The following is a 12199-nucleotide window of genomic DNA, read 5'->3' as shown; positions in this document are numbered from 1 at the left end:
TGGAGGGACACTACCAGAAAGATGAATAACAAAGTCTAAGTCATATAGCCCATTTCTAGGACTGCTTCAATAGGAAATGGAAAGATATTGATCAGCTGTCTTCTCAATTCAACCTTAGTGGAACTAAAAGTCTACTGGCAATCAGAGTTCTTGAAGGGTTGGATTACTGTTGTATGTCAGTGCATGAATCCGAGTTTGAGTGGAAAGCCTGGCACTGGCCCAATTGCAGGAAATTTGAGAAACCAAAAACCAAAGAGGTTTATGGGTCTCTAATGGGCTCGGTTGATTAGTTCTCTCCCCTCAACAAGCAATGGGGTAAACAGTGGTCATAGATAAGATGGGGGCGGTAGTGAGGAACATTTAGACCCCTCACTGGCCCATGGCAATGAAGTGCTTTATATGGAAAGTTTTACTGGGAGCTCTGCCAACAAGGATGAGAATTCAAGCCAAAGGGATCGACCCAAATAGATGTAGTGGCTACAAAATGGCTTGTGAGGATCGTCTCCACCTCTTCAGAGATTGCCAACAAGCTATCAACGGCCTGGCAAGGAAATTGTGAAAGTGAGTCCAAATGACTTGGAGGATAGGATTCTTCAAGAATGACCTGCTCCTTGGAGGGACAAGGGAAAAAATCCAAGTGCTTTTGATCTGCTGACAAATCATCAGGTTTTGCTACTTCAAAGAATTTTGGAAGGCCAAGAACCACACGCTGTTTGAAAAAGCTTTGGTAACAATTAGTTTCCTTGAAATAGTACTTGAAAGCAAGGAATTGATTGTCACTTCGGAAGAATGGTTGTGGACCATCAACTCAATGTTGTTGGGATAGAGCTGACCAATTGTTATCTGTTGTAATTCATTGTCCCCAATGCTCAACACGAGCTTGAGGTTTCTTTGTACATTATTTTGGTGAATACAATACATACACTCACTGTTGTGAGTTTGGGGGGGTGGGGGGGGGGGGGGATAGGAATATATTGTGTTCTAAATAGATTATCATTACACTGTTTTTCATAAAACATAATATTTTACTATGTCAACAAACTTTTTGAAATATTAGTTTCTTGTTTTCTCTCTTACAAAGATCGCTCACAAAGAAGATTCTTATTATCTAATTCCTCTCAATAGCCTTATGTCGGTCATAGTGAACTTTCAATTTTTGTTTTTGTTTGAAGTTTCAATCATTCTATAGGATTTCTTCTCCCTAGAGCTTGCATTGTGTGTCTTGAGCTTATACATTGGGACCCAATCATTTTTAATGCTTTATTCAGTGGAATGTTTCAAGGCTTTGTGTGGGTGAAACTCGCAGGTGAAAGCAAAAAGGGAGATTGAAGTTGCAATTCATTGCATGCATGCAAGGTAAGCAAGGCAAGTAGAGCTTATTATAAGTTCCACAAATGGGCATGGTAGCCCCATAAATGACTGCAATTCATATTCACAACTACAAGCCAACTTCATAAATAACTATAAAACACAAATATACACCATAACACACAACTGCTTTGCAAACTCTAACCATCAAATGTCACAACTACCTTTCCTGTGGCATGCCCCTCTTTACTCCTGGCCCATGCTCCTTCTGCTTTTGACAAGGGGTGCTGGGAGTCCACCGCCGTCTTCAACTTTCCCACCTTTACAAGGTCGGACAGGAGCGCCAAAGGCAGACATCAAGAATGGAACCAGTTGCTGCTTACAGAGAGTTAATTTCTTTATAGCTGCCGAGGCTAATGAGGCGAAGTTTGGAGTAAGATCGACCACTTTGGCAACAGGTTTAAGATAGGGACTAAACTTCGGAAAGGGAATTCCAGTCGTGCCGTGAATAAGCGCATCATAAAGTCGGCCAGAAGGGCTCTTCATGGCCTCTCCTTCTGGTGTTTTGTAATCAAGAACCTCATCAGCACCAAAACTTTTCACCAGCTCTATATTGCGGGCTCCACAAGTAGCGGTAACGTGTGCACCGCCAAGCTTAGCTATCTGAAAAAGATGTCATGCACATAGCAAAACTAAGTGTATAGAGTCACCTCACAAGCATTTAAGACATAGGTGTAGTTCTCTCACATACCTGTACAGCATATAAGCCGACACCACCATATGCGGCAGTGATAAGAAGATTGGTGTTGCTTGAACCATCCAGCTTGACACCCGCAGTATCTCGAATGGATTGCAAAGCAGTTAGGCCCGCACGCAACTGGTAAGCAAGAACCATCAATAGCAGAGACCTCTGGTGGTCTTTCGACAGTATATTTGACAGAAGCAACAGCATACTCGGCAAGAGAACCGCCATTCTGCAAAATTGGCACCATCATAGTCCTCAAATTTCCTAAATCTATCATCTCATTCATGCATTTCAGCAATAATCACGATAACATGTGTACCCTTAAATCAAGAAAGCCCTCATATTTGGGGAAATTCCCAAAATACCCCTCAAATTTCAAAAATACCCAAAATACCCCTCATATTTTGCCAAAAAATTCCCTGAATACCCTTAAAATTTTTCCAATTACAGTCCCAAAATACTCCTTGGTAATTTTTGCAAAATACCCCTCATATTTGGGGAAATTCCCAAAATACCCCTCAAATTTCAAAAATTCCCAAAATACCCCTCATATTTTGCCAAAACATTCCCTGAATACCCTTAAAATTTTTCCAGTTACAGTCCCAAAATACTCCTTGGTAATTTTTGCAAACATCCAAAATCACTTTCCTTTTTGCAACTCTTTATAGGAATATTAGTTATCCTAGAATCCAAGCCCTTAAACAAGGCTTGGTCATCTAGTATGTCTAAGCAAGTACAAGTACACAAGCAAAGAAATGTTTGTCATTTTCTTGAGCTGGTGAGAGAGAGAGAGAGAGAGAGAGAGAGAGAGAGAGAGAGAGAGAGAGAGAGAGAGAGAGAGAACCATACAAAAGTGGATGGAATGTGAGAAGGCTTTATAGTCGAAATGCACCTGGTATGTGAGGGAACTTCAAAGGTAGAAATGGACGAGCAATCCCACTTTGTATCTTCCAATCAACAGGGTTCACACTGGCTGCTTCAAGTTTAATTAGAACTTCACCCTTTTTTGGTTTTGGCACGGAAATCTCTACATGCTGCAAAGCCAAGACAGCATAATAGGAAGATGCAACAAAACATATGATACATGCGCATTTGCATCACTAAATTACAATTGTATGCACATAGATTCAGCATTTAAGATCTAATGGAGAGCATTACAGGTACATTGCCTACAAGAGGGTATCATTAGAAGTGCTAGATTTGTGTCGTCTAGTACGTCGGTACTTAGAGTCAACCAATCACCAATCATACACCCTCCATGCTTTGGCTGATGCTCCAAAATGCCCTACTAATTCGCTAGGCCCCCTACAAGATCTCCTTGGTCTCTACCCTAATGTCACTGCCATAAGCCATAAACCAGTTCAGTAGACAGTGACTTTATGAATCATGATCACCTTGGTATTGTGGGGCAAGCAAGAGGACCATGGGGCAGTTGTGACAGTTCAAAATTTTTCACATAGTTGTCCAAGTTCTTAAGAGTCTCCGCAAGAGACTCTGTCATGCTATACCGAACCCATCCCCTTCAAAGTTGATAATCAAGTAGATAGTTGAGAAGAGTGGCTTGAACTCCACTAAAGTTTGGGGTGCCTTGCTTTCCTTCAAGAGACCCGACCACCGTTCCAATGCATTGCCCAAAAATAGAAGTTGCCTATCTTACCCTCGAGGCCTCTGTAAAAGTTTCTCCCAAAAAAGCCACATCGAGCTGGAGGATGAAAGCTAAAAACTAAAGCCTTGTTTTTATTAGTCTCCCATTAGAGGTGTCTAGCTTCACTGTAGCTCCAACCGCCCCATGGTCCTTTTGCTTGCCCCACAATACCAAGGTGATCATGATTCATAAAGACAAGGCTATAGAAAGAAATGATCGCCAATCATACACCCTCCATGCTTTTGGCTGATGCTCCAAAACTCCCTACTAATTCGGCAGGCCCCCTACAAGATCTCCTTGGTCTCTACCCTAATCTCACTGCCATAAGCCATAAACCAGTTAAGTAGACACTGACTCTAAGTACTGACACACTAGACGACACAAATCTAGCACTTGCACAAAGACGACACTCACTGCGCATTCACATCACATTCAAATCAAATCACATAAAATCCATCCAGATCTAAGACCATGATTCTTGGCAACGTGTTTAGCAATCGCATCTAGATCCACACCGGACCTCATTATTAACTAATTCTTATTGCGATCATGTCCATAGATTCTCAAGACTGAAATGCTACAGTCATTTTGTCTTTCAATCCTGCACTCAAAACACAATCACATGAGTGAGTACTCAATATCAAATTCATTTCCGGGAATTCCAGTTCATCAATCACACTCTTAGTTCATACTGAACATAGAGTTTCAATCAATCAGTCTAGTCATATTTTTCTTGTATAGCCATCTCATCCCTTGGGAACTCTTGATGCGCTTACCACAGGTATCTAGTCATATCATCCATCATCATTCAACATTCACGATTCTTATCGTGATAGGTTCATTCTGAAGTTGTCATTGCTCCCGATTTCAATCAGATGCAAACTCACTAGCATTTCATTCTCAATTTCTCATGTTATCTGTGCACAAAAAACAAGATCTTCCAAAAACATTAATTTCACACATAGATCAAAGTCTTCGACAATTTCTATTTCAAAGTTCTTTATTCATAAAGTCATCATAAATCATAATACTGCCAGCACATCAGTATCCCTTTCAGTTTCCTTTCCAATATCTGTTGTGGAGCGAGTATCTTCTCACCCAGCTCTATTTCAGTCTACCTGTTGTTCTCATTCTTGTGCCTTTTTGCGGCACCGCGCAGATATATATGCTTATTCCCCACAATCAAAGCACTTCTGTATTTTGAGATATTCGTCTTTCTATTCCTCTGTCAGTCGGGGACGTGTATATTTATTTCTTCTGTTTTTGTCATCATTTGTCCAGAGTTGATTTATTAGATACGTCAAGTTACCTGAATGCATAGCAAACCCTTGCTTAGCATGTCCCATTAGTTGCTGTATGGACTCAAATTTCTGTAATAAACAATCATCTCGAGTACTTTTGGGAAGTCCACAGAAAAATCGCTCGATTTGCTGCTTAAAACTAATCTTTTTAAAAGATGAGGCAGCTAGAAAAACGTTCCAAAATCTATCGCAATAAGTATCCACAGTATCTGCCTTGGCCATCCGAAGATGATTCCAGGCAGTAATCACGTCACGTTCATACTCTCGAGTGAGCCACGAGGAAATAAACAGTTTGTCACAAACTGGTGACGTGGCTGCCCAGTGCACACACACAGTCCTCGTGCACCCAGAGTTGGTTGGTTGATGCGGACGGGAGTGCTGACATGGCATACTGACGTGGCTGACCATACAAGTGTCCGGGAACTACGAAAAAGTTGACACGTGGTCTGTTGTACGGATCTTCGCGTTTTGCGATAGCAAAAAAGAAGCGCTGAATTTTGCTTTTTGACATGCTGAATTGCTTTTTCTATGCAAGTTGAGAAAGAGAGAGATACTTCTTTTGCTTGATTTCATTAAAGTATAAAAGAGAAAGAGAGAGAGAGAGAGAGAGAGAGAGAGAGAGAGAGAGCTTTTGCTTTATTTTCCACAGAGCTTTTGATTTTCAGCTTTTGGGGCTCTGCTTTTGGTATCCCTTATACTCTTTAAATAAGTGGGTAGGCCACTCACAACTTAGAGCATCTGGACGCAGAGTCTGAGTGTGAGTGTTAGGTGCAGCGGAAGTGAATATTGAACTTTGCTCAAGATGAGTGCTCCGAACTGTGCTCAAGGTTCCTTTTACTTACAAAAGGGAGAGCCTTTCGTTCCTTTAGTGAGAGAGTGCAATGGACGCAAACAAAGTGGTGAACACTGTGAATGAAGGTGCATGAAACTAAGAGATAGAGAGAGAAGAATACGACACCAGAATGTTGTCAAACCCTCCTCTGAAGGCCCCACTCTCTATGGCGAGAGCGGTCTACTTATGATTGCACAAATCTCTACAATGCTTGGACTTGCCGACGATGTCGACGACGATGAGGACGACAACGAGACAGACTGAAATCTGAAAATGCTAACGGCTGAAATCTGCAAATCTTTATCTACTGAATTCTAACTCTATGTCAGTGAAGATGTCGATGGCGACGATGCGACGACAACGTGCTGAAAATGTAGATGCTGAAATCTGCGTTTACCGAGTTGAAACTGCAAACTTCGTGGAATCTGACCGTGCGGCGAGGATCTGCTGCGAGAAGGTGAGAGATCTGCGAGGTTTGAGACTTCTTCTGTGGGTTCTAAATGCTGAAAACTGAAAACGCTAATGCTTGTGGGGATTCCGTCGCGATGATCTGCAAAAATGTTGAGGTGGCTTGCAGATGCTGAAAATGGTCTTGCTATGGAGAATCTGCTAACGCTGGGGCTTGTGCTTGGTCTACTATCGCCAGGGATCTGCAAGAGCAAAAAAGCTGGCTGACCTGGTCCAAAAACGCTAGCTTTCTGCTGTGAAGCAAAAACGCTAGGGCACCTGGGGGTCCTACTGAGAAGTTTCCTGTTGAGCGAGTGCTACCGCTGCCTCTTCTGCCAGAAAGTGCTAGCGCTAGGTTTTCTTATATACTAGACTTGCTAATTTGCCCTACCCAGTTTCCAACAAAAGTCAACACCCAAAAAAAAAGAGATTGCGTTTTTCAGTTTCAGTCGAAGCATGTGACAACGAGCATGTGCTTCACAATAATTACTGCAAGACCACACCCGGCAGTGAGCCCTCCGCTGAGGTGGAAAGAAAAAGTGTTGTGTGTGTACATGCAGGCGTGAAACCTGTGTGTGTGTGTGTGTGTGTGTGGTACGCGCGCGCGAGAGAGAGAGAGAGAGAGAGAGAGAGAGAGAGAGAGAGAGAGAGAGAGATTTACCTTGAGAGCATAGGGGCCTCCACTATAGGAGGAATATTGTAGAGCCTTCATGAGCTTACCGTCCCCCATAGCTGCTACAATGCGCTCGAGGAGACTGCTCACTAACAACCTACACCAAACATGCAGCAAGACGGGACACCCAAAAAAAAAGAGATGAGTTTTTCAGTTTCAGTCAAAGCATGCATGTGCTTCACAATAATTACTCCAAGACCACACCCAGCAGTGAGCCCTCTGCTGAGGTGGAAAGAAAACGTGTTGTGTGTGTGCATGCAGGCATGAAACTTGTGTGTGTGTGCGCGTGTGCGAGAGAGAGATGTAAAGCGCACATGTGGCCATTCGTTCAGCCATTCATTTCCTCAAAAAAGTGCTACAAACGGATGCAAACTTTTTGCCATTTCGCGCACATGCATCCGTTCGTGCATCCATTCGGTCAAAAAAACCACCTGTTCCGTCCGGCCACGTCCTATGCGCACATGCGTACGCCCATTCACATCCGTTCGTTGTTGGATAATCATGCGAACCAACAAACCACGCATTGCCAACATCATAAAGATAGCATTTTTCAACAAAAAACTCCTAATAACATTGCACCGAATGCATGGAAAAACGCATGACAAAACAAAATTTCAATGTCCGACAACCACATAAACAAGAGACTTACACCCATAAAATAAGCTATTCTGAGTACATCAAAATGGTTCATTGCCTCCGATATAGAAGCGCGCAATATTGTTGCTCATTGGCAGCCATAAATGAAAATGCTAGATAACCATAATAAAAACCCTATAGCAATACATAAATAGAGGTGTTGCTCATTGCAGCCATAAAGCAAGCCACATGACAAAAACTACAACCATGTAGAACATGACTCAATCCTCAGACTCCAAATCATCATCAAGCCCTGTAAAACACAACTTCATGAAATTAATAATAAGCTTTATGGATACATAATGAAAACCTTAATTGAAACAAAAGACATGATCACTTTGAAAAATAAGAACAATTACTAAATCCACAACCTGCTACACCTGGAACTGTTGTGTTCTGAACCCTCAAGCTACTATGACAAAATAAGGCTGCCCTTATCTGCAAGGCCATCTTGTGATGAGCAAGATTACCGCCATCATTAGGAAGTGGCTCTTGGGAGTTGGGATGCGGATCTCGCTAATCATGAGGCTCCGTCTCGCCTTGGAGTTGCACAAAGTTGTGTAGGAAACAACAGGCTCCTATCATAGTGGGCACGAAAGCAAGATCGACATTGAGATCTCGCAAAATACGCCACCTATTCTTGAAGAGACCAAAGGAATTTTCCACTTTCACTCCCCTTTGATATTTTCCTATCAAAATCTCGCTTTTCGTGTAAAAATATCCCTGCCTTCATTCGATATGGCTTTACCAAGAATGTCTCGCTTTGTAGGCTGAGTCTACAATCAAATAAGGTCATACTATCTCTCCTTTAATGTGCAATAATGGCCGATCCAGTGCTTCTCGTTGCTTGAGCTGACCATACAAGTCGCATTCTTTGAAGTGAGAAGAATCATGAACCCCTCCTGTAGCCCTGCAAACTGCACTCCAAAAAAGCTTGTTGGAGTCGACAATACCCTATAGGAGGGATGCTCCGAAAACCATGCATGTTGATGTATTGTGCTGGATAGAACTCTCGTGCTGGCTTTCTTTGTAGACGGATGTGAGTCCCATCAAGTGTCCCAGCAATATGCGGCAAACCAGAGATAGCCTCAAATCCTGCCATTATCTACTCAAGACGGTCTCCACGCGGCACTCTAATGCCAACCCTGTGGAAGAACTCAGTACTACTCGAAATGCGACAAATTTTTCACCACATATTTGCGAATGGTGCTTTCACCCATGCCAAACAGATTTGTCATGCTTCATGAGGAGTGTCCATGCGCAAGCCGCCAGAGTACGCAAGAAAGCGCAACCTCTGGAGAAATAGGCTCTCTGACAAACCTGACTCCACTTGTGGGTAGTAGTGGACGAATCATGTTTAGTAGCATAATAAAGGATCTGCGAGACATGCGATATGCAAAGCATGCTCAGGATCGAAGTTACCTGAGATCTCTCGATTTAGAGCAAAGACCAAATCTTCCCAATCCTTAGGGCGAAAATTACCCTTCTTGATGTGTGACCATTGCTCCTCATAGACTCGCAAGAGAGTATGCGTGCTTTTGTCGTCCCATATAATTGTCGTTGCCCTCGCACACTTCGACCCTTTTGTGCTTATGTCTGCTTCTTGTGGAGTCTGCATTAGTGGTTGAGTCCTTGCATTTTGACCTCTGGCTGCTAGCTTGGAGCGTGACTTTGTGAGGATATATCTACCTTGGATCTTTTTTTCCCAGTTGAAGGAGGCGTAGCCATAGCCTCCTCCATCAAGCCAATGTAAGAAACCTGCTCAAAAGGCGTGGCGTCTTGGGAAAGAGGAACATACTCCTCACATTCATCTCCCACTGGCGCCGACTGTAAGTGCATTGCCCAAGAGGGCCTAGCAGACACACCAACCTCCTCCCGCCTAGCTCTCCGCATGGCAACTGTGACTAGAGGTGGTGAAGACATACTGCGAAATATTGATAAACATGCATAAAATTTCGGACATAATCGACAGTAGTACCATACGTCCCATACGTGTACACACGAAACCATTCATTGGCAAACCACTGAGGCGGTCTGGGGCGGGCAACAAGAAGAGCAACCTCTAGACACCCTTCAAGGCTCCCGTGCTGCTCAATGGGGCTGGGGCACAACACAACACAAACCAAAAAAACAAACCCACGGCCAAATCCCAACTACACAAGGGGCACCACCTAGTTTAAGAGCGAACTAGGACGCAAAAGAGGAGAATCGTTAGAGCAACCCACAAACAAGCAAGGAATTTACACTAACCCTAACACCAATGGAACACTCTCACACACTAAAACACGAGAGAGAGAGAGAGAGAGAGAGAGAGAGAGAGAGAGAGAGAGAGAGAGCGAGATGGTGTACAACTTAGCTTCAACTTTATATTTTGCACAAAAAGGAACTTAGAGCTTGTGGAATCAAGTGACAAGATTTGGTTATAGCATCACTAGCACGTTGTCTTAGGGTTATGGGAGCCCTCTCACCATCCACCCTCTTACAATGGTAGCCAAACAATAGCCAATGAATCACAAGCAACAAAACAACAACCTTCAATGAAACAAGTCACCTTATGAAGCTGAATGAGTTTGCCAAGCCAAATTGGAGGAGAAGCGTGAGCCTTTGGACATGAATTGCACCCAAAACTACCAATTCATTGATGTTGGGGTAGATACAACAATGGTAGGAAGAATATCTTCTACTCGCACTCACTCAAACTAGCTCAAGCTTTTCTATGCACCAAGGTGATGGTGTATAGAAAGCTTACTCTCTCTTTACAACCAAGATAGAACTGGCGTGTGGTACGCTCTATCTAGTGTGCAATGGTATAGTGATCATTTTTACAAGGAGGAATGGGTTCTATTTATAGGTTTTAGAAGCCTTGATTAGGATTAAGCCTAATCAATTTTATTAGGAAAGATCAAGGATTATGAATTTTTATGAATTTCAAAAGAGAATGGGGTCTCTCTTTTCTCTTGAGTCACATGGATGTGGGCCCAAGTAAGAGAATTATTGATGTGGTGAAAGGAGAGAAACTTCCATGGGAGTGAGTGAATTTGGTTTACTTGTGCGGTTGCCTACTCCATATGTTGATAGTGTGGGTGCATTTTTACAAGAGAAGTTAGTTGTTAGTGGTCATAATCACTAGAATTGTTAGTGATACATTTACAATGGGTATGATGAGTTGATTTGATGAAGGAAGAGGGGTGAATTAAAAGAGAATCATTGACATGGTGAAGCTTTGAAGAAGCTTGAACTCACCCTTGTGTAGATTGTGGAAAAAAGGATCGCTGGTCTTCTTCTTCTTCTTCGCTTCTTTACGCCGCCGCCACGGTTGACCACCACGATGAAAAGAGGATTTGTTGATGAAATATCCTCAATTTGCAGAAGTTTTCATGGTTAAGATACTGAATTTTAGATATTTTTAGGAGAGGTAAATGAAATTGTAACATAGAAGCAATAGAGAGAGACATGGAGAGGGTGTATGTATGTAGAGGTTCATAAAAGAACTATAGGGATGAGAGAGAAGGGTAATGGTGAAGAGGGTGGGAGAAGCCATGGAAATTGTAGGTTTGAGTGAGGGAAGGAGAAGGAGGGATGTGTAAGAGTGAGTAGGTGTGTGGAAGGGTGAGAGAAGACTAAGGGCTACTTGTGAGAAAAGTGGGCAGACTGGGGTCCACTCAAAAACTCATAGCTCACCGTTGGTAGCTCCAAAAATCATGAAAAAATTTGAGGTGATTATTTAGAGTGTGGGCTACATTTTCTCTTTTGACCACTGCTCCGAATTCGGAGTGGAGATAGGTGCCAAAATTCTCACCAAAAAGCCTGTTTTTATGCCTGCAAAAGTCTTTTAGTGGCCCCCTCCTTTGTTGAATTTGTACAATGCATCCAAGAGTGAGCCCCTCCTTTGTCATATTATAATACAAAGCATCCAAGTTGCCCTTGACCCATGCATGGAGGAGGATTATTGGTGAATAAAGAAATATATACATGGTGGGACTAGTGTATGGACTATTCATGGACTTTAGCTCAATGAGCACATGGTGTTAGAATAATGAGTAAAAATAATAATAAAAATATGGAGAAGTTATGGATATGGAAAGATATTGGAATCATATGATATGGTCCCTCCTTGAATTATTTTGGGTGAAAGAGGAAAAGGTATGCAAGTAAATAATATAATAAACGTAACCAATGAGTAGAAATCAATTTTTTGTTTTCACGAGGGTGAGGGTGAAAATATGGGAGTGATTTGTATAAAGGAAAAATATGAGGTTAGAGTATGTACATATTGGCAAAAAATATAATTATGGTGTAAGAGGATGAAAGAAGGTGTACATAGGTTTAATAAAACACACACCTAAGTAGAAATATTTTAATAAAATACCAAAATAATTATAAAAAATCCCTATATTTAGGCCATATATACAATGAAATATTTACACACAAAGAGGCCATAATATACTTTTATTTTTTTATTTTTTTGACTCAACTAGCCTAGTGACTAGCTAGCTGAGGGTTTTTTAAGAAGATATAGGAAAAGCCCCCTAACTCACACACGCCTATGTACAGTGAAATGGTAGGGATAGCCATAGCGTTTGGGTGATTTGGTAGGGTGGAGTAACTTACT

At 42.2% G+C, this 12199-nt stretch overlaps 1 pseudogene; it reads right to left on the bottom strand.

Annotated features, from left to right (window-relative positions):
* Positions 1-1508: 1508 nt before the first annotated feature.
* Positions 1509-7008, bottom strand: LOC147423743 (chloroplast envelope quinone oxidoreductase homolog; annotated as a pseudogene).
* Positions 7009-12199: the final 5191 nt, after the last annotated feature.

This window comes from Adiantum capillus-veneris, chromosome 26, assembly GCF_014529385.1.
Source record: "Adiantum capillus-veneris isolate H3 chromosome 26, ASM1452938v2, whole genome shotgun sequence".
NCBI classification, from domain to species: Eukaryota; Viridiplantae; Streptophyta; class Polypodiopsida; order Polypodiales; family Pteridaceae; genus Adiantum; species Adiantum capillus-veneris.
Note: the sequence above shows the minus strand (reverse complement) of the source record. Positions and strands in the feature narration are given on the sequence as shown.